This window comes from Chelonia mydas, chromosome 5, assembly GCF_015237465.2.
Source record: "Chelonia mydas isolate rCheMyd1 chromosome 5, rCheMyd1.pri.v2, whole genome shotgun sequence".
NCBI lineage: Eukaryota > Metazoa > Chordata > Testudines > Cheloniidae > Chelonia > Chelonia mydas.
Window position 1 is genome coordinate 88839298 of NC_051245.2, and position 21293 is coordinate 88860590.

Consider the following 21293-nt stretch of genomic DNA (forward strand, 5'->3'; position numbering starts at 1 on the left):
TTATTCATCAATATCTTTTACTACTTTGAGTCTAATATAGCCAAGTGTGATTAAATGCCTGTGTAATCTGGTGTTTCTCTTTATACATAGCCTTCCCTGTATTATAGGAAGTGCCACAAACTGTAAAGTATATTAGGTTCATAGAAGCTTCATGAATTTGTTGGGTGGGTCCTAAAGAATGCTCAGCTAAGCATCTTTGAAATTCCATAGATTACCTGCATCCTGCAGACTCATGCAGACCATGCAACAGAGCTCAAATACTTTCCCAGACAACCCTGTTCTGTCTGTCTCTCTGTTCTCTCTCTCCAGCTTTCCATCTAAGGGCCCTGACTTCAATTGGGTACAGGATCAGACCCAGACGGACTTTAGTCTGGCACTATTTAAATAGCTTCAGCAACTTTCTCAAGTAAGTGATTTGCCCTCATGATGATGTGTTTTCATATAGAGCTTGATTAGCGGGCCTGGGAAGTATGCTGTACATTAAATGCACGAAGGGCAACATCTTCTCTCTGTGTGGCAGAATGTTCTCTTATTATGTGTTGTCTATGTTAAGATCACATTAAAAGACTCTAGGTCTGTTTGTCAGATATTAAGGGTTTGGGAGGCTTTTTTTTTCTTGATTTAATTGTTTTATGCATTTGCAAATGTATAATAGAAGAACACATAAAAGGGATCATATTGTTTTAGAATATGATTTCATGGACTTTAGTCACTGTTCATTATTTTATGGCATCTCAGTGTTGATAGAATAAAATCAGAGTGTGAATTATCTCACGTTGTCAAAAACAGAGAGGGTCCTTCCTTTCTTGTTCTGTAATTTTCCACAGGAACTTGCTCTACAGCATGTGGATCTATTAGCAGTGCTGAGGTTGACATGTTGGAGAGATAATTGTGTGGATAAGCTAAGGCCAAACTTTTCAAATGTTTTTGAAGATAGGCACCTAAATGTGCACGCACATGGCACCTACATAAATGCCTGATTGTCAGACATGCTGAGCACCAGGACTTCAACTGATTTCAAATAAGGGTGCTCTCACCTCTGAAAAATTAGACCATTTTTATGTAGGTGCCTAAAAATGGATTGAGGTACCTAATATTGGGTGGCCAAGTTTGAAATATTTGCCTAAGTGGACAACTTAAAGTGGAGCACAACAGCTTCCAATAGTGCTTCAGTGTTTTTAATGCCCTTGAAATTATGAAGGAACAGAATAGATAGAAACCAAAGCTTGCTCTCTTAAACCACAACCTCACGTTTTTGCATCATCTCTCCCTGCTGTTAACAAAGCACAACCCCTAACCATCCAGATGCACAACCCATTTTAAAAAGGAGAGTATCAACCATGCATCATTTAAATAACAAAGTCAGGTGAGATGTCTTCATTTACAGCAAATCCTGTGGCAAAGAACAGGAGAGACATGCCTCAATGTACAATTGGCCATAAAGCATAAATGCCGATAATCCCTCTTAAGGTGAGAGAGTCTCTAATTTATTTAGCAAAACATCTATACATTTTCCACTCCGGCTGACTGAAATGCCGAGTTTTTGATAGAGTTAAAAGATGTTCTCCCCAAATTTCTTGATTTATAGCTTTCAAATGTTGGCCTGACTGCAAATGATTGGTTTTATTTTTAAACAGTGTAAACTGCTAAAACATTTCCAAACTGGCATACAATCTGGTCTCCATTGCCTGAGGTTTTGTAGAAGGCTATGCTAAAGGGACACAGTTCTGATAAAAAAATATAGAATCATAGGAATGTAGGACTGGAAGGGATATCTACTTAAGGGGTCATCTAGTTTATCCCCTGGCACTGAGGGAGGACCAAGTATACCTAGACCAGCCCTGACCCTAGGCACTGACTTCCCCTGTTTCCCGTGGGTGCTCGACCCCTCCTCTGCCCTCGGCCTCACCCCCTTTCCACCCCTTCCATGAGGACCCGCCCCACCCCCTCCTACCGCTTCCGTGCCCCCATTCCAACCCCTTCCCCAAAGTCCCCGCCCCAACTCTGCCCCCTCACTGCCAATATTCCAACTCCTTCCCCAGATCCACACCCCGGCCCTGCTTCTTCCCCTGAGTGCGCCCTGTTCCCGCTCCTCCCCGCCCAGAGCATGCTAACGCCGCCAAACAGGTGTTTGGCAGCGGCTGGGCAGGAAATGCTGAGAGGTAGACGGAGGAGCGCAGACGTGGCGCTCTCAGGGGAAGAAGAGGTGGGATGGGGGGTGAGGGGAGCTTGGTGCCGGTGGGTGAAGAGCACCCAATAATTTTTCCCTGTGGGTGCTCCAGCCCTGGATCACCAATGGAGTAGGCGCCTATGGTCCTGACAGGTGTTTGTCCAACCTGTTCTTAAAAACCTTAAATGATGGGGATTCCACAACTCTCTCAGAAGCCTATACCAGTGCTTAACTACTCTTATAGTAAGAAAGTTTTTCCTAATATCTAACCTAAGTGTCCCTTGCTGCACGTTAAGCCAATTACTTCTCATCCTACCTTCAGCAGACACGGAGAACAACTGATCACCATCCTCTTAATATTGAACATATATATAAACAAACATTCCTAGGGTGAGATTCTGTACTTCACCTTCATGGGGAACAGCACAGAATTCACAGCCTGGCAGAGTGGTTCTCTCAAATCCCTTATGTTTCTCACCTTTTGGATTTTTTGAAATGGCCCCCAGAATAATTTTGGCACTGGTGAGAAACTGCCTAAGTTATGACAGTCTGTCCTCAGCTGCCTATACCTCCGCTCAGAATCCCCTCAGCAACACTAGGTGCTGCAAACTTTCCCCATCCTGCCTCCTAAGCTGGAATCTGCAGAATCAGCCCATAATATGGTAGAAATCTTTAAAAGTACCAATTCCAGTGACATGGAACTGAAAACAGAACGTGCTACAGGGAGGTGACGGTATATATATATATATCTTTTTTAATACTGTGAGGCAGATTCTTGGCCCCACCACAGCTGCTTTGCAATGCTCTGGCAGTGCAGAGGAACCATCCCAATGGGATGTGTGGCCCTCAAAGGTGTAGAAGAGGAGTCCTTATCAGCAGAGAATGTAGCAGATCACTGTCTACCCACTGTTTAGCCTCCAGCCCAGGGGATGTTCCTGGGAGGAAAGGCATATGGCCAGGACTTCCCTATTCTGTGTCAATCTCCTCTGTGGGAATTGTTCCTTGGGGCTTTGGATAGTATGGTGCCTGGCTGTCCCCAGTATCAGAGGAACATAAAGGTGCCCTAAAGCCATCTTTGCCTCTTCCCTCCTCAGGGTTGTAAGCTGAACATAGCTCACCCAGGCTAAGGAATCTGGCCACTTAACTTGGTTTTATGCTTTCAAAGCCTCAAATGAATATAAACCAACTGACCAGAGAGCAGTATAAGCAGTTGCAAAAAAGGCTAATATCATTCTGGGTTGTATTAACAGGAGTGCTGTATGTAAGACACAGGAGGTAACTGTCCCATTCTACTTGGTATGGGTGAGGCCTCAGCTGCTAATTGTCTTCAAATATGTTAAGGGCTGTTATAAAGAGGACTGGGATCAATTATTCCCAATATTCACTGGAGGTAGGACAAGAAATAATGGGCTTAATCTGCTGCAAGGGAGATTTAGTTTAGATATTAGGAAAAACTTTCTATCTATAAGTTCAGATAAGCACTGGAATAGACTTCCCTGGAAGGCTGTGGAATCCTAATCACTGGAAGTTTTTAAAAACAGGTTGGGCAAACTTCTGTCAGGGATGGTCTAGGTTTACTTGGCCCTGCTTCAGCACAGGGAGCTGGACCTGATGACTTCTTGTGGTCCCTTCCAGCCCTACATTTCTACAAGCAGAACATGTAGCATTTCCCATTACGTTGTAGGGCAAATTAGCACAACACAGAATTACCTTTAGGGCTCCACTTTACTCTTTATATTACTGGAGTCTGATAATACACTGATCTGGCATGTTGTATAGTTCATGTTACTTCAAAGAACTTCGAAGCTCAAAGCACCATTAGAATGCATACAATGGGACCGCTCAACTCTGTACCTTGAAAATATATGGCTAATGTCACTCTGATGTGTTTACATGTTAGGACAAACTTCTTAGAGGTCAGTGACTCATAGTGAATCTGGTGGATCTCAAGAGTCAGGTCTTTTCCCCTAAGGGCCACTGGTCTCAGGTTACATAAATGTTTTAGAGGTTTTGATCTGTAAACAAATTGCAGACAAAATAATGGATAGTGACCTCAAAGACCTGTTGACAAAAGTCAATGTAGTGGAATTGACTGGAGGTTAAGAATACTCATTACCTAACTCTCTCACAGGTAGATAACTAATGGACCACAGAAGTCTTGACCATTCAGGTGTCAGCTTAAATTATGAACAGGCCAAACTAGTTAAAGCCAAAAGTCATAAGGGGAATTCCTGATGAAATAGGTTTTGATGTGTAAACATAGTCTGAACTGTTTGCAAAATTTCTTCCTTCTAATTTAAGTTCTGCATAGAAATCTTTCCCTCCGTCCTCTCCTCCCAAGTTGACTTGGTACATGTTGAACATCCAAACATTACTCTCTGAAATGAATTACTAGCAAATGTATTGACAGTATATAATACTATGTAGCCAAAGAGCTCTTTGCGGAGGATCTGAACTTTATACAAGTACCATATTTTCCATTTTAGAGATCATCAGAAGAACATTACAGAATTGGCCATTAAACATGGATTCTGGTCACTTCTATTCCTCATACCAGGAAGAAATAATGGCCATTTCTATACCAGGGCCTCTAATGGGGTGTTTTTCGGTGTCAATCTGTCCGAAGTTATTAACTTTGTGGTTGTCTCTTAGAAAAAAACATTCAGGAGGTTTGGTGACCGTTATGTGCTGTGCAATCCGGATTTGTTAAATGATAGTACCAATTTCTAGACTATGCCAGGAGTTCTCTAGTGTTTTCATTTACTTTACAAGACAGAGATCCTCTGATGGACAGCTTTCCAACCTAATCCCCTTACCAATTGGTTCTCAAATAATTCATTCTGTGGCCCAAAAGGAAGGGCTCCATGGACCCCTGGCAAGCCACAGAGTGCCATCTGAAAACCTCTGCTTTATACCTCAGGAAGAATGAACACCACCACAAAAACACCCCCTTTGACAAAGCAGAGATGATAGAACACTAGTGATATTCAATAACTTGTAGAAGTTTTAGTAGCACCAATGTGCATAATTTGTATCATTTTGTTCAGTGATCTTGGGTCACTAAGAATCTCTCCTGCATAGAGATAATAACAAAGCAACACTTGCTCCTTGTATCCTCCAACCTCAGATTCTAGCCACGCTTCTGGCAGAAAATTATATTTAGAGAATAACTAGCCCCCTGCCGGCAATACCTGATGATGCTCTCTCTTTTCTGGAGGATGTTGGGCACTTCCTATGGTAACTCTCTCCATGGAAATTCCAAGATGGGCTGCAAATGAGCTGTGGGTGAACAGAGAACACAGCCTTTGACATGCTGGGCAACCCTAGGCTGGGACAGCTGCAAGGAGCCAGCTCCTGCCTTTGGCCCCAGCTCTTTCTTTCAAAATAATGTAGGGAAGAAAATTAAATCTTCTGGTTTAAGAATTTCTGAAGCCTTTGGGTCCCCAAGATAATATTCATTGGGTCACCATGAACACAGTTCAAAGTGAAAAGGAGTACTTGTGGCACCTTAGAGACTAATCAATTTATTTGAGCATAAGCTTTCGTGAGCTACAGCTCACTTCATCGGATGCATACTGTGGAAACTGCAGAAGACATTATATACACAGAGACCATGAAACAATACCTCCTCCCACCCCACTCTCCTGCTGGTAATAGCCCATCCAAAGTGACCACTCTCTTTACAATGTGTATGATAATCAAGGTGGGCCATTTCCAGCACAAATCCAGGTTTTCTCACACACACCCCCCCTCCAAAAACCACACACACAAACTCACTCTTCTGCTGGTAATAGCTTATCCAAAGTGACCACTCTCCTTACAATGTGTATGAAAATCAAGGTGGGCCATTTCCAGCACAAATCCAGGTTTTCTCACCCCCCCACCCCTATACACACACAAACTCACTCTCCTGCTGGTAATAGCTTATCCAAAGTGACCACTCTCCCTACAATGTGCATGATAATCAAGGTGGGCCATTTCCAGCACAAATCCAGGTTTTCTCACCGCCCACCCCCCCACACACAAACTCACTCTCCTGCTGGTAATAGCTCATCCAAACTGACCACTCTCCTTACAATGTGTATGATAATCAAGGTGGGCCATTTCCAGCATAAATCCAAGTTTAACCAGAACGTCTCGGGGGTGGGGGAGGTTAGGAAAAAACAAGGGGGAATAGGCTACCTTGCATAATGACTTAGCCACTCCCAGTCTCTATTTAAGCCTAAATTAATAGTATCCAATTTGCAAATGAATTCCAATTCAGCAGTTTCTCGCTGGAGTCTGGATTTGAAGTTTTTTTGTTGTAAGATAGTGACCTTCATGTCTGTAATTGCGTGACCAGAGAGATTGAAGTGTTCGCCGACCGGTTTATGAACGTTATAATTCTTGACATCTGATTTGTGTCCATTTATTCTTTTACATAGAGACTGTCCAGTTTGACCAATGTACATGGCAGAGGGGCATTGCTGGCACATGATGGCATATATCACATTGGTGGATGTGCAGGTGAACGAGCCTCTGATAGTGTGGCTGATGTTATTAGGCCCTGTGATGGTGTCCCCTGAATAGATATGTGGGCACAGTTGGCAACGGGCTTTGTTGCAAGGATAGGTTCCTGGGTTAGTGGTTCTGTTGTGTGGTATGTGGTTGTTGGTGAGTATTTGCTTCAGGTTCGGGGGCTGTCTATAGGCAAGGACTGGCCTGTCTCCCAAGATTTGTGAGAGTGTTGGGTCATCCTTCAGGATAGGTTGTAGATCCTTAATAATGCGTTGGAGGGGTTTTAGTTGGGGGCTGAAGGTGACGGCTAGTGGCGTTCTGTTATTTTCTTTGTTAGGCCTGTCCTGTAGTAGGTGGCTTCTGGGAACTCTTCTGGCTCTATCAATCTGTTTCTTCACTTCCGCAGCTGGGTATTGTAGTTGTAAGAATGCTTGATAGAGATTTTGTAGGTGTTTGTCTCTGTCTGAGGGGTTGGAGCAAATGCGGTTGTATCGCAGAGCTTGGCTGTAGATGATGGATCGTGTGGTGTGGTCAGGGTGAAAGCTGGAGGCATGTAGGTAGGAATAGCGGTCAGTAGGTTTCCGGTATAGGGTGGTGTTTATGTGACCATTGTTTATTAGCACTGTAGTGTCCAGGAAGTGGATCTCTTGTGTGGACTGGACCAGGCTGAGGTTGATGGTGGGATGGAAATTGTTGAAATCATGGTGGAATTCCTCAAGGGCTTCTTTTCCATGGGTCCAGATGATGAAGATGTCATCAATATAGCGCAAGTAGAGTAGGGGCGTTAGGGGACGAGAGCTGAGGAAACGTTGTTCTAAATCAGCCATAAAAATGTTGGCATACTGTGGGGCCATGCGGGTACCCATAGCAGTGCCGCTGATCTGAAGGTATACATTGTCCCCAAATGTAAAACAGTTATGGGTAAGGACAAAGTCACAAAGTTCAGCCACCAGGTTAGCCGTGACATTATCGGGGATAGTGTTCTTGATGGCTTGTAGTCCATCTTTGTGTGGAATGTTGGTGTAGAGGGCTTCTACATCCATAGCGGTCAGGATGGTGTTATCAGGAAGATCACCGATGGATTGTAGTTTCCTCAGGAAGTCAGTGGTGTCTCGAAGGTAGCTGGGAGTGCTGGTAGTGTAGGGCCTGAGGAGGGAGTCTACATAGCCAGACAATCCTGCTGTCAGGGTGCCGATGCCTGAGATGATGGGGCGCCCAGGATTTCCAGGTTTATGGATCTTGGGTAGTAGATAGAATATCCCAGGTCGGGGTTCCAGGGGTGTGTCTGTGCGGATTTGATCTTGTGCTTTTTCAGGAAGTTTCTTGAGCAAATGCTGTAGTTGCTTTTGGTAACTCTCAGTGGGATCATACAAGCCATTACCCTATGATCCCACTGAGAGTGGTCACTTTGGATGGGCTATTACCAGCAGGAGAGTGAGTTTGTGGGGGGGGGGGGGGGGGGGGGGGCGGAGGGTGAGAAAACCTGGATTTGTGCTGGAAATGGCCCAACTTGATTATCGTACACATTGTAAGGAGAGTGATCACTTTAGATAAGCTATTACCAGCAGGAGAGTGGGGTGGGAGGAGGTATTGTTTCATGGTCTCTGTGTATATAATGTCTTCTGCAGTTTCCACAGTATGCATCCGATGAAGTGAGCTGTAGCTCACGCAAGCTTATGCTCAAATAAATTGGTTAGTCTCTAAGGTGCCACAAGTACTCCTTTTCTTTTTGCGAATACAGACTAACACGGCTGTTACTCTAAAACAGTTCAAAGTGGATATGAAGATGTTCTGGGTGAGGGTTCCTGGTAAACAGGATTTTTTTTTTAAAGTTCTAACACAAAATACTCTCCAATTGTTAAAACTTATGACAAATCAAAACAGGAAGCTGTCTGTCCATTATCCAATAGCCATAATCCAAGTTAGAATCTGCCATTTCGCTTGATGAAAGATCTCATTGAAAAGAAATGCTCTGTGAATTTATATCTCTGAATGCCATGGCATTGACTCTCTCTCCCTGGAATATTGCTGAGTCTGTAATTTGTATATTCAGATCATTTGAAGAATTGAGAAGAAAAGATGAGTGTAGCTGAAGTCTGCATCTCTGTTGTTGTGCCAGATGTTTGTGCTTTGAACATGCACTTATGGAAGTTCCTGCAAAAGGCGTAAATACAATGAAAGTCAAAATAATGAACTCTGATTCATCATGCTCCAGCCAGACTGAGTCAGAGCCAGGAGATGGAGTTGCTTGCGTCCTCATGTTAAATTATATCATTGGAACTCAGATAACAACCTTTATGATGCCAAATCTGCCACTTAAACTTCACTGAGCAAACGCTCCTAAATCATGCCACTATCACAAGCTGTGATGGCAAAAATAAAGAAATGTCGCCAAGAGTCCATCAACAAACCATGCATGGCCAGTACAAGCCTGTGGAGCTTCTGGGGCAACCCCTTAGAAGACCTGAAGTCACCACTTTCCTCCAGTTGTGTGGATACAGAGCTGTTATTTTATCTGTGAAAGCCACAGGGTATAGATTAGTGCAAGCAGAGTGCTATCAGGTTTATCTATTGCAAAATTATCCCTTGGAGCCCCACCATGCAACATGTCCTCTCCAAGAAACTGATCAGTCCTCCTAAGGAGATCTACATGGATCATCGATTATTCCCCAAAATGCAGGCAGATGGGTGTTTTAAAATGAAATTTACTGATAGTAAATGTGTGGCTGGTTGTGTTTGTAGTAGCTACAGAGTGATTGATTTAATCTAGAAACTATAGCAATTGCAAGCAGTAATGTTGAATTTATACTGAAAATAACTAAAAAAAAAATCCTTGTTTTTAGTTATTTTATATATGATAGTTTCAAATGACTTCCATATTTACAGAGTAGATACTCCCAAGGTCATAAAGACACTGAACTTTGTGAAACGACAAACAGGACAGTAATGCCTTAGGATTTACTAAAATCTTAACGGATGATGCTCAGAAATTTCTTTTTGATATGTAATTTCCAAACCTAACAAAAGGCTGATTCCTCAATAAGCACTATTTCCAGGCAGTGTGGAATGTCTGGCTGTGATTGTCACAGGAGTTAGATGTCAAACTTCTTTGAATTTCAATAGGAGTTGCGTGTCCGATTTCCTTAGACTCTGAAATTTTAGGCTTTTTGTTCAGATAGTTAAAGTTACTGGTGAGGAAAAAAAACAAAAACTAAAAACAATTTTTTTACTCTGCAATAATTAAACATTTTGTCAGAATGGAATTTCCGCAATTAAAAAAAAAATCAATGTTGGGATCACACCCGTCATAAAAAGTTTCAGCCTCAGATTAGAATTTTTTAGAAAGTTACCAACATATGAGATCATAGTGACAATCCCAATGCAACTTTAACTATACATTTCAATGTTGGGAAAGTTTGACTAAGAATTATCAATGTGAGAACACTAGGTACCCACAGCATGGAAGTTGGTAGGAAATGCTTCGCTTTGTCACAAGTTTAACAATTGGAGAATATTTTGCATTAGAACTTTTTAAAATACTAACACTATGAAAGTTGTGTGATACCAATGAGTAGTGTTCATTTTTTGTTTTACTTAGAAGTAGGTAGGTATGTCCAGCATACCACATCCATTTCAGTTACTCCTCTTTCATCCTCTCCTGGCTTTGCATTATCTCTTCTCCTCTTTTCATTGGCTGTATACTTTGACACTTCTTTTCTTCCTAGGGTGGCCCCAATTTTAACTTTAGCTGCATGGGCCCTATAGACCTTATGGTAGCTAGCTAGTAGCTGGGGTGTAGGAATGCTCTGGCTATGCCTCTTCCCAAACCCAAGCCCTCCTGTGCTCTAGGGATCCTGTAGACAGGGGGCAGTTCGGAGCCAGTGGACTGCTACATTGAGGAGGATCTTATTGTCCTGACATAGCCAGCATGAATTAGTTGCTTAAGTGTCTCTTTTTCCCTCTGAAAGAAGCAGACTGGATGTGAATGACGTGGTGCTTGAGGCATAGGGCCCTGGCCATTCCAGTGCATATGTTCTTCCCCCTACACACATTTCTCTTCTTCTTCCCCTCCCTAGCTCCACCCTAGCTGCCACGCCCCATTTTGTGTCTCCTCTTCCCCCCCCAAGTGAGCGTATTGAAGATGAATGAGGCAGCACTAAAGCCCAGGGCGATGCCCAACAATGATAGCATCATGAGAGCGGCTGTAGTGGCCTGATGTGAAAGGAGGCAGCTTTAAAACAGCCTTCTATCTGCATACCACTGATCCATTGATTTGTGGCATTTTAAATTCTAATGTTTCTTCCTGGTGCCAAAGGAAAAGCCCGTTACTGCTTAAACAAAGTTTTAGCCTGGCTTTACTTTGGCAAAGACTGTTGAGCTTATTAAAGCTAATTGTTTTTACAGATGCCACATTAAAAAGCAATGTAATGGCATACAATCTGGGCCATGGCATTTCCAGTTGAATGGGGCTTTTGGTTTGCATTACTTGCTGATTATGACATATTGTGATGAATGTTCTTAGCCAGAATCTCCAGGCATTCTCCCACTACATTTCCATTAGGAGAGCCAATGTGGTTAGTCCACCCTACAAAAGAAAAAACACAAAGAGATCAATAGCATTTACATTTTCCTGGTTGTAAGTATACGGACATCTCTATTCATACCGTCATATTTTTTGTAATGGTGGATGGGTTTCTGTGCCCATCCATTATGTCAATGATACTATTAATGTTGTCCTTGCTAGCACTGTGTTGGAACTGTTTATATCAATTTAGGGTATTTATGGGAGTAGTGACATTTATACTGCCACCAGCATGAATTTATATCAGTGTTCATTACATTTCACATCCCATTGTTCTTGTCAGTATTCTCTCTGTCAATGTCACCACTGCATGTGAAAAAAACACATTTTATGCTGGTGTTGCCACATTTAAAAGATGGAGTGATAATAGGGAAACTCTCTACTGCAGGGATTTGGGATCTTTAAGCCACTGCCCTATTCCCCATCCAGCTCAAACAAAAGCTTTGTTTGTTTCACTCCAAGCATAAAACATCCCCCAAGCACCCTCAGGCAGGAATCTAAAACTCAGATCCTTCCTCTTTCCCCCCCAGCCTAGCATCTCCCAATTTCTCCAGCCCCAGACCAGCTTCTGAGAATCTCCTGAATCCCAGCCTCACATACTTTACTTCCTTGTTTCCTGATAGTTCCCCTTTTCGCACTGGGGATTCCCCTCAATCTGATGGCGTCACAGGGCATCCCTGGGATCAGCCTCAGCAACGGAGTTAGGGCAACTGACCACTTCTGCTCCTCCCTATCTCCTGTGCCCTTCTGCCTCATGTCTCTGCAGTCAGCACTGGGTGACCAGATGTCCCGATTTTATAGGGACAGTCCTGATTTTTGGGTCTTTTTCTTATATAGGCTCCTATTACCTCCCACTCCCTGTCCCAATTTTTCACACTTGCTGTGTGGTCACCCTAAGTCAGCAGAGGGCAGGAAGTACCATCTGTGAAGGTGGTGTTCCTCTATGCCCACTTGAGGTGTCCTGCAGTGAGAGGGAAAAATCGCATGAGGTTGGGAAGGGATATAGAAATGCCCCTGTCCTCCAAGATAAGTGTCTGCTGAAGTGATTTTTTTGAGACAGAGCTGGTGGAAGAAAACTTCAGGGAATGAGAAATCTTGCCCCCTCACTACACCCTCTCCCCCACAATGCAAATAAAACAGGTATGTATTCACTTATATTTTTAAACAGCCTGTAGCTACTCATGGTCATCATTAATTGCAACTTAAGTCCTATGTCCAATGGTTTTGCCCAAAACATATCTTTTAAAAGGACATTTTCCTTCCTTAAGACTGTTGGATATAGTCTTTGTATAACCCACACACCTTTTGGGTATGGTATTCTGTCCCATCTAGTGGCACCAAGACCACGTAAGGCGCAATTAATGAGTCTGCTCCACAGGCTTAGCTAACAGCCAGTTGGCTTTTAGCTCATGCTGTAGAGCAGTGGTTCTCAAACTTTTGTATTGGTGACCCCTTTCACATAGCAAGCCTCTGAGTGCGACCCCCCGATAAATTAAAAACATGTTTTTATATATTTAACACCATTATAAATGCTGGAGGCAAAGTGGGGTTTGGGGTGGAGGCTGACAGCTTGCGACCCCCCCCATGTAATAACCTCACAACCCCCTGAGGGGTCCTGATCCCCAGTTCGAGAACCCCTACTGTAGAGGCTCATGCACTAAGCTTCAGAGGTCCCCAGTTCGAACCCGCCCACTGATGAGCAAGGTCTGTTGGCATTACATTTGCACAGGATGGAGATTAAGTTATTAAAAGGTTAAATTATCACTGAGTATTGCACACGGATTAGTTATCTTAGAACAGGGGTGGGCAAACCATGGCCCGCGGGCCAGATCCGGGCCGTCAGGTCTTTGGATCTGGCCCATGGGATTGCCACCCCTGTGGTGCCACAGGCCCCGCGGTGCTCCCAGAAGTGGCTGGCACCACGTCCCTGAGGCCCCTGGGGGTGGGGGGAGAGGGCTCTGCTTGCTGCCCTTGCCTGCAGGCACCACCCTCCACAGCTCCCATTGGCCAGGAATGGGGAACCATGGCCAATGCGAGCTTCGGGGGAGGTACCCGCAGGCGAGGGCAGCGTGCGGAGCCCTCTGGACCGCCCCCCTGCTACCAGGGGCCGCAGGGATGTGGTGCTGGCCTCTTCCAGGAGCTGCGCGGTGAGGGGTCAGGGCAGGCAGGGAGCCTGCCTTAGCCTCACTGTGTGTCACTGCCACCCCGGAGCCACTCCAAGTAAGTAGCACTGGGCCAGACCTCACACCCTGAGCCCCTCCTGCACCCCAAACAGCTGCTGAACCGCTCTTGCACCCCAACCCCCTTCCACACCCCGCACTCCTCCTGCACCTCAACCCCCGCCCTGAGCCCCCTGCCGCACCCCTCCTACACCCCAGCCCCCTGCCCTGAGCCCCCTCCTACACTCGCACCCCTCCTGCACCCCAACCCTTTGCCCTGAGCCCCTTCCTGCACACCACACCCCGCACTCCCTCCCGCATCCCTGCCCCAGCCCTACATTCATGGCTCTGCATGCAATTTCCCCACCTCGGGCCAAAAAGTTTGCCCACCCTGTTTTAGAATATATATGGACTAATCTGTGGACTGCAGCCTACCTATTGGCTAGAACAGTGATGGGCAACTTGCGGCCTGCAGGCCACATGCAACCCATCAGGGTAATCTGATTGCGGGTTGTGAGACATTTTGCTGACGTTGACCATCCACAGGCACAGCCCCTCACAGCTCCCAGTGGCCGCAGTTCTCTGTTCCCAGCCAATAGGAGCTGTGGGAAGCAGTGGTCAGCATATATCTCTGTGGTCCGCCACTTCCCGCAGCTCCCATTGGCCAGGAATGGCAAACTGCAGCCACTGGGAGCTGCGGTGGTCTGTGCCTGTGGACAGTCAATATCAGCAAAATGTCTCATGTCCCGCAATCAGATGACCCTGATGGGGGCAGGTTGCCCACCACTAGGCTAGAACATCATAAAACAAAAGAAGTTATACCTTGTTGCAACTGATGTTCTATGCTGTATCTGTGTTTCATTAGTCTACAGCTGGAGATGTGGAGGAGAACCTGAGGACTTACTAGAAGCTGGTTGGAACATTTTCAATGTGGTCATATCTACACTGTAATAAAGCCCATATTCAGGGACCCAATTGCAACACAGTAGTCCACTGACATGGTTAAAACAGTGTGATCATGTACTGTACTCCAAAGGGTCATGATAGATTTATATAAAATAATGAATGGCAGCAAGAAAGTAAAGCAGATGATCCTGTTTGCTCTCTCATAATACACGAACAAGGAAACAAAAAACATTGAAAAGGGCTGTAAACCCTCATACTTCATGGCATAGGTCAAACACTGTCTGATGGGCTTACAGTGAAACTTCCCCTATGAACAGGTTAGTCCATAGTTGCCCACTACACAGCTTCTTCAGTCTTCCTCTGGCCACTGTCACAGACAGGATATTGGACTACATGGACCTTGAGTCTGGTTTTTTTACTGTCATTCCTGTGTTGTGGGTCTGTCATTTTTGAAATACCATGTAACAGAACCAGAGAGTATTGAGAACCAGGACCAAGGTTTATGGTACTAAACATGATTGTTCCCCTGTTAGCTGGCTGCCCGCCACCGCCGCCCCCGCCCCCCCCCCCCCATGCTGTGTGTTACAGCCATCTATTGTCTGCTATTGTAGGGTAAGACTGTAAGCTTTTCTAGGGCAGCAACTTTTTTAAAAAATGGCATGTGGGTACAGTGCCTAGCACAATGAGACCTTGATCTTGATTGTGGCTTCTAGATACTATCACAAAAGTATTAGTAGGCATTTATTAGTAATGTTGGGAGCTTTTGGGGTGAGCACAGCAGCTTACTGTTACTGGAAAAGAACTCAGTAGAAATTCACCAATCCCAAAAGCAGCTCAAAAGTGTGGTTGACAGTAGAGATGACATCATGGCCACATCATAATGGGAATTACACCATCCTGCTATCACCATAGTATTTCTCCCATCCATTATATAGGGGCTCAGGCTATGAGAGACACAGAGTACAACTCAGCAGCCATAGACAAAAGGTTTTTAAATTTTTTTTTCAGTCCTGCTCCTTTTCCTTCCCTCCCACATACCAGCAAAGCTGGACATGACTACAAAGTTGTAAGACGCTAGGATAGGTCTATACAGCACTACAGTTTTTTGCCAGGTCTCCATTAGAGATCAAAACGGAAGTGAGAGCAATACTAGTGTGACGTTCCCTCTAAGCTTTGTTGTGTATTTTAAAAGCCACGGTGATTGGTTTGGATGATAGTAGGTTCAGAGGGACGGTGGCAGCATGAGGGAGAGACTGAAGAATGAAAGACTCATCCAGGCTGTGCTGGGTTAGGATATGTCTAGACTGTAAGGTAAGCCAAGGGTTAGTAGAATTTGAGTTAACAGGCCCTGGGTTTGTTAACCTAGTGCTTGAGCATCTACACTCATTAGTAACACCATGACTGGGGGGGGGGGGTGCTCAACGTGAGGCTCCAGCATCTACACTGCATTATGGGGGCCCAAGTCCAACCACCCATCTCCCAGACTTCCAAGCACTCTCCCAAAAAAAGAGAGCGGTGCAGTGTGGGAAAACTTGACTGTCCAGAGGACAAAGTCAGCCCAGGGGGTTGTGGAATACTTTTGGCGGCCTCCCAGAGCATGAGTCCAGTGGGACTGCATCTACACTGCACAGGACCTAAGGCTTGAACCTTGTGTCCTGGCTTGACTCGGTCTCAGGGTCAGGGTCTAAGGGTATGTCTAGACTTCAACAAAAGACCCACAGCTGGCCTGGTCATCTGACTCCGGCTCATGGGGCTCAGGCTGCTGGGCTATAAAATCACAGGATAGACTTTTAGGTTTGGGCTGGAGCCTGAGCTCTGGGACCCCATGAGAGGGGAGGATCCCAGAGCCCGACTCCTCCAGCCCAAACCCACATGCAATTTTACAACTCCATAGCCTGAGCTCCATGAGCCCATGACAGCTGACATGGGCCAGCCGCAGGTGTTTAATTGCAGTGTAGGCATACCCTTGGAATCTGGCATCAGGGGGTAGCCATGTTAGTCTGTATCCACAAAAACAACAAGGAGTCTGGTGGCACCTTAAAGACGAACAGATTTATTTGGGTATAAGCTTTTGTGGGTAAAAAACTACTTCTTCAGATGCATGAGTCTGATTCTTCTAACAAGGGCTGACAGTGTGGAATTGCTCTGCACTCAGCACAGTCTGAGAACACAATTTACTACAGAAGACCACTCCACTTCAAGCACATGCAAATGAAATAGCTGAATTGATCTCATCTTTATGATGTTGCTACAATGAATGGAACATCTGAAAGGACTCACTTTTCACCATGTTTACTTTCACAGAATCATTTACCACCACATTGGATTCCTGTTGATTTTCTCGTTCGTTTCCAAAGCCCATCCTTTCTTCCTGATACCATTTGCTCTGTTCTATGTTTTAGAAAGAGATCGAATTGCATATAAACCCAATTCCATCGCAGCCTTCATAACTTCATTCCTAGGCATAGTAAGTGTTAATAGTAGGCAATGTATGAGGCAGGCACTAAATTATCCAAGGGAGTGCCCTGTCTACAAGTCCTTTCCACAATTATATAACCACTCAGTAACTACTGAAATTGCAGCTATCACCTAAAGGGTGCTTCTGGGATAGCTCTGGGCAGACTTTAAGGTTATCTTACCTCCCTGAGACCTTTCATTAGTTAGCCCTGGAGCAGTCATCTCCGGTTATTGATCTTTTGTGTGCTCCCACTGAATTTAATTGCAGCTAAATTACAGGAGCTTAACGATTGTATGAAGGGAGATTTTTTTCTGTGTGTGTGTGTGTGTGTGTGTGTGTGTGAGCAAGAGAGAGAGAAAGAATGAAATCACTATGGAAAGCCCCCATCAAGAAAATAACATCTAATAATAATAATAACTGCTATTCCTGACATAGTCACTGGTCAGGAAAAGGCACAGCAACCTGTTCTCCCTCTACACACACTGGAACTTGGCTTCAGATTTGGCGTTGACACCAACCACCTACCTTCTGCACAGGCACAGAGCTATAGTCCAGTGCAGTAGTCCCCAAACATGGTACCTTGCCACCCCCCATCCTTACACCTTTCTGAGGGGGGTATGTGGGCAGGGGTAAGGGGGCCAAGGCTGGGGCCACAGTTGGGGGGGGCAGAGCCAGGAGTGGCGCCTCGGCCAGGTGCCGAGTCTGGCAGCTGGGACCTCATGCGCAGGGCCGGCAGCAGGAGCGCCTGGCCTGGGGAGCTGGGGCCAGGAGCAGAGCTGGGTGATGCTTCCTCCCCGCTCTCTGAGGGGGCTGGCTCAGACCCCAGCCATGCCCTCCAAATGTTCCTCCATGCCCCCCTAGAGGGGTGCACCCCACAGTTTGGGGACCTCCGGTCTAGTGACATGGTTGGAGGCAGAAATGGCAACAGTAATATAATCAGAAGGCTAATTACGACAATCTGTAACCCACTGGCCTCTCCTCCCCCCTTTTTTCTCCTATGACTGCAGAGGTGTTAATGGGCCACTTCACCTTGAATGGTCCCTTAGAATATGTGTTAACTACTTATGCCAAACAATCTGTTCTACCTTGTATTTAGTAGTGACACTCTGAATACCTTTCCCAAAAGTGAAGAAGAGCTGTGTGTAGCTCATTGGTTCTCAACCATGAACCCTCAGGGGGTCATGACCCGGTTATGTGAGGGGTTGTGAGCCCGGACCCCATACAGTGCAAGTTGCAAGCCCTGACCCCTGCGCCGGGCTGTGAGCCCCGACCGCGACACATGGCTGTGAGCCCCGACCCCTGTGTGGAGCTGCGGGGCTATGAGCCCCGACCTGGGCACGCGGCTTTGAGCTGTGAGCCCTGAAGCCCTGACCCCGGCGCGCGGCTGCGAGTCCCGACCCTGACCCCTGCGCCGGGCTGTGAGTCCCGACCGGGATGAGTGGCTGCAAGCCCTGACCCCAGTGTGCATCTGCGAGCCCCGACTCCGGGCTGTGAGCCCCAACCCCGACAGGGATGCGTGGCTGCAAGCCCCAACCCCGGTGTGCGGCTGTGAGCCCCGACCCTGACAGGGACACGTGGCTGTGAGCCCCGACCCCGGTGCCGGGCTCTGAGCCCCAACCCCTGTGCCAGACTGCAAGCCCCAACCCCGACATTGGGCTGCGAGCCCCAACCCCGGCACATGGCTGGGAGCCCCAACCCTGACAGGGAAGTATGGCTGCGAGCTCTGATCCTGACCCTGGCTAGGAGTGAGGCTGTGAGCCCCAGCCAGGTGCGGGGCAGTGAGCCCCGACTCCGACCTCCACACGGGGTTGTGAGCCCTGACTCTGACCCCCCATGGGGTTGCAAGCCCAGACCCCAACCCTGGCCAGGAGCGGGGCTATGCACTTCGGGCAGGTGCGGGGCTGTGATCCCTGAGTCTGACCACCACGCTGGGTTGTGAGTCCTGACCCCAACCAGGAGAGGGGCTGTGAGCCCTGAGCTGGGGCATCCAGGACACTGTGAGCCCCGACCCCTGTACTGGGGTTGTCAGGTGGAGCCCGGCCGTACTGAGGGTTATCAGCCGGGAGCTCCGCCGGGCACAAGGTTGTTAATCCCCAGCCCTGCCACACACAGGGTTGTCAGCCCCAAGCCCCGCCAGCCAGGTGCTTGGTTGTGAGCCACCATCATCACCATGTGCCGACCTCAGAGCCCCAAGCTCCTCCAGCCTAGCTCCACCCCCAACTCCACTCCACCTCCAGCGCTGCTCCACCTCCAAAGAAAGGGCACCATTTTTCCTATGGCTGGCCCTGGTACTGAGACTACATTAGAGGGCTTGATTCGCAGCTGAACAAGTACTTTATTAATTAACAGTCATACACACAAGTGCAAACTTTCTCCTGAAAATAAGGGCCACCTGTACTGCTAAAACAGCTAAAAAACTAAAGTATCTCGAGTCTTACATTAAACTTGGTTTTACCAGTATCAACACCTCTGGTATTGAAAAAATGCAATGTGTCATTGGCTGTGAAGTTTTGTCTGCTGAATCAATGAAACCATGCAAACTGCAGCGACATCTTGAAACTCGACATCCTGAGCTTAAAAATCGAAACATGGATTTTTTCAAATGCAGAGAAGAAGCAACAACGGCAGCCAGGCCTGGTGCTGATGGAAGTTTCCGACAGCAAACGTCCTCAGCTCTGGAGGCCTCTTATGTTGTGTCTCTACAAACTGCCCGTACCAAAGCACCACGTACTGTAGGTGAGAAGCTTATTCTGCCAGCAGGCAAAGAGATTGTGGCACTTATGGTTGGCAAGGATACTGCCAAAAAACTGAATATGAACTCCATGTCTAATGATACCGTGAAACGCAGAATATGTGAGATGTCTGAAGATACCAAAAAACAAGTTGTGCATGAAATTAAACATTCTGCTTTCAGTATGTTCAGCCTGCAACTTGATGAAACGACTGATGTTACTCACTGCGCACACCTGATAGCATTCATACGGTATGTTAATGCCGGGAATGTTAAGGAAGAGTTCTTATTCTGTGAACAAACTGAAACAACCACAACAGCACAGGCCATTTTCAATAAGATGAATGCCTTTTTTGGAAAGCAATGGCATTGAATGGAAAAATCTTTGTGGTATCTGTACCAATGGTGCTCCAGCAATGATGGGTGCACGGTCTGGCTTTCAGCAGAAGGTAAAGTGTGTCTCACCTAATGTGACTGTCACTCATTTTGGAATCCGTCGTCAAGTCCTAGCTGCAAAGATATTGCCAATATGCCTTAATGCTGTGGTGGATGTTGTTATACGAGCAGTGAACTACATTAGAGCTCATGCTCTGAATAGTCATCTCTTTTGAGAGCTCTGCAATGAAATGGGTGGTGAATATGAAGTTCTGCTTTTCCACACACAAGTCCGATGGCTTTCTAGGGGATGCGCATTAAAGTGCATTTTTATACTTTGTGAAGAGATGGCAGAGGTTTTCCTGTGAAAACAGAAACACGAGCTGAACAAAATGTTCAGTGACAAGAAATGGCTTCTCTGCTTGGCATACCTAGTTGATATCTTTGATAGCTTTAATTATCTCAATCTGTCACTTCAGGGAAAACATTCAACATTAATAGACCTGACTAATAAAATCAAAGCCTTCCAGATGAAGTTGGATCTGTGGTGCAGGAAGCTGGACACAGACAGATGCGGCATGTTTCCCAACACTTTCCTCGTTCAGTGAGGAGGAGGAAGTTAACATTGATAGTGCTCTCAAGTCAGCGATCAGTGAACATTTGAGAGCCCTTCAGGAAGAGTTCTCACACTACTTCCCAGCGCTACCAGAAGCACTTTGTTCCCTGGTGAAGAACCCTTTCAGTGTGACAGATGAGCAGTTACCTACTGACAATATTCACACACAGGAACAGTTTGTCGACAGGATTAATGATGATGAAGTGAAAGCAAAATTCACACAGCTGCCTCCAAACCAGTTCTGGTGCTCAGTTGCAAGTGAATACCCACTGGTGTCTGAAATGGCCCTGAGAGTCTTTCTGCCATTTCCCACTATCTACGAATGTGAGAATGGATTCTCCAGCCTTCTCACAATAAAGATGAAATCTAGAAACCAGCTTGATGTGAAGGATGACATCAGATTTGACCTTTCTAAAACAACACCAAGAATAAAACGTCTTGTGTCAAATAAACAGCATCATCCATCTCAGATTTTTGGCTGCTTCAGGTCATTAATTGCTGTCAAGTAATAAAATAAATTCTACTTAAAAATAACTTTTCCACTTATATTTAATTCGATAAAAATGTGTTTTAGTCTTAATTTAAAAGCAGTGAGAAAAGGTAAATTATTTTTAAGCAATAGGGTTTAAATTTAGTATTTAACATAGTGTTAAATATCAAAAATGTGTTTTTAATTGCTAAGGGGGGGTTGCATTCAGAGGCTTGGTGTTCGAAAGGGTCACCAATACAAAACGTTTGAGAACCACTGGTGTAGCTCAAAAGCTTGTCTTGTTCTCCAGCAAAAGATGTCCCAATAAAA

General features: G+C 45.8%; 1 long non-coding RNA gene across 1 annotated transcript in view; it reads left to right on the top strand.

Moving 5' to 3' along the window:
• LOC119566550 overlaps window positions 1-21293 on the top strand; it is a 30292-nt gene that overhangs the window by 1413 nt on the left and 7586 nt on the right. The window contains exon 2 of the long non-coding RNA XR_005225734.1: window positions 310-406. This is a non-coding gene — a long non-coding RNA (uncharacterized LOC119566550). The remainder of the gene's footprint in view (window positions 1-309; window positions 407-21293) is intronic.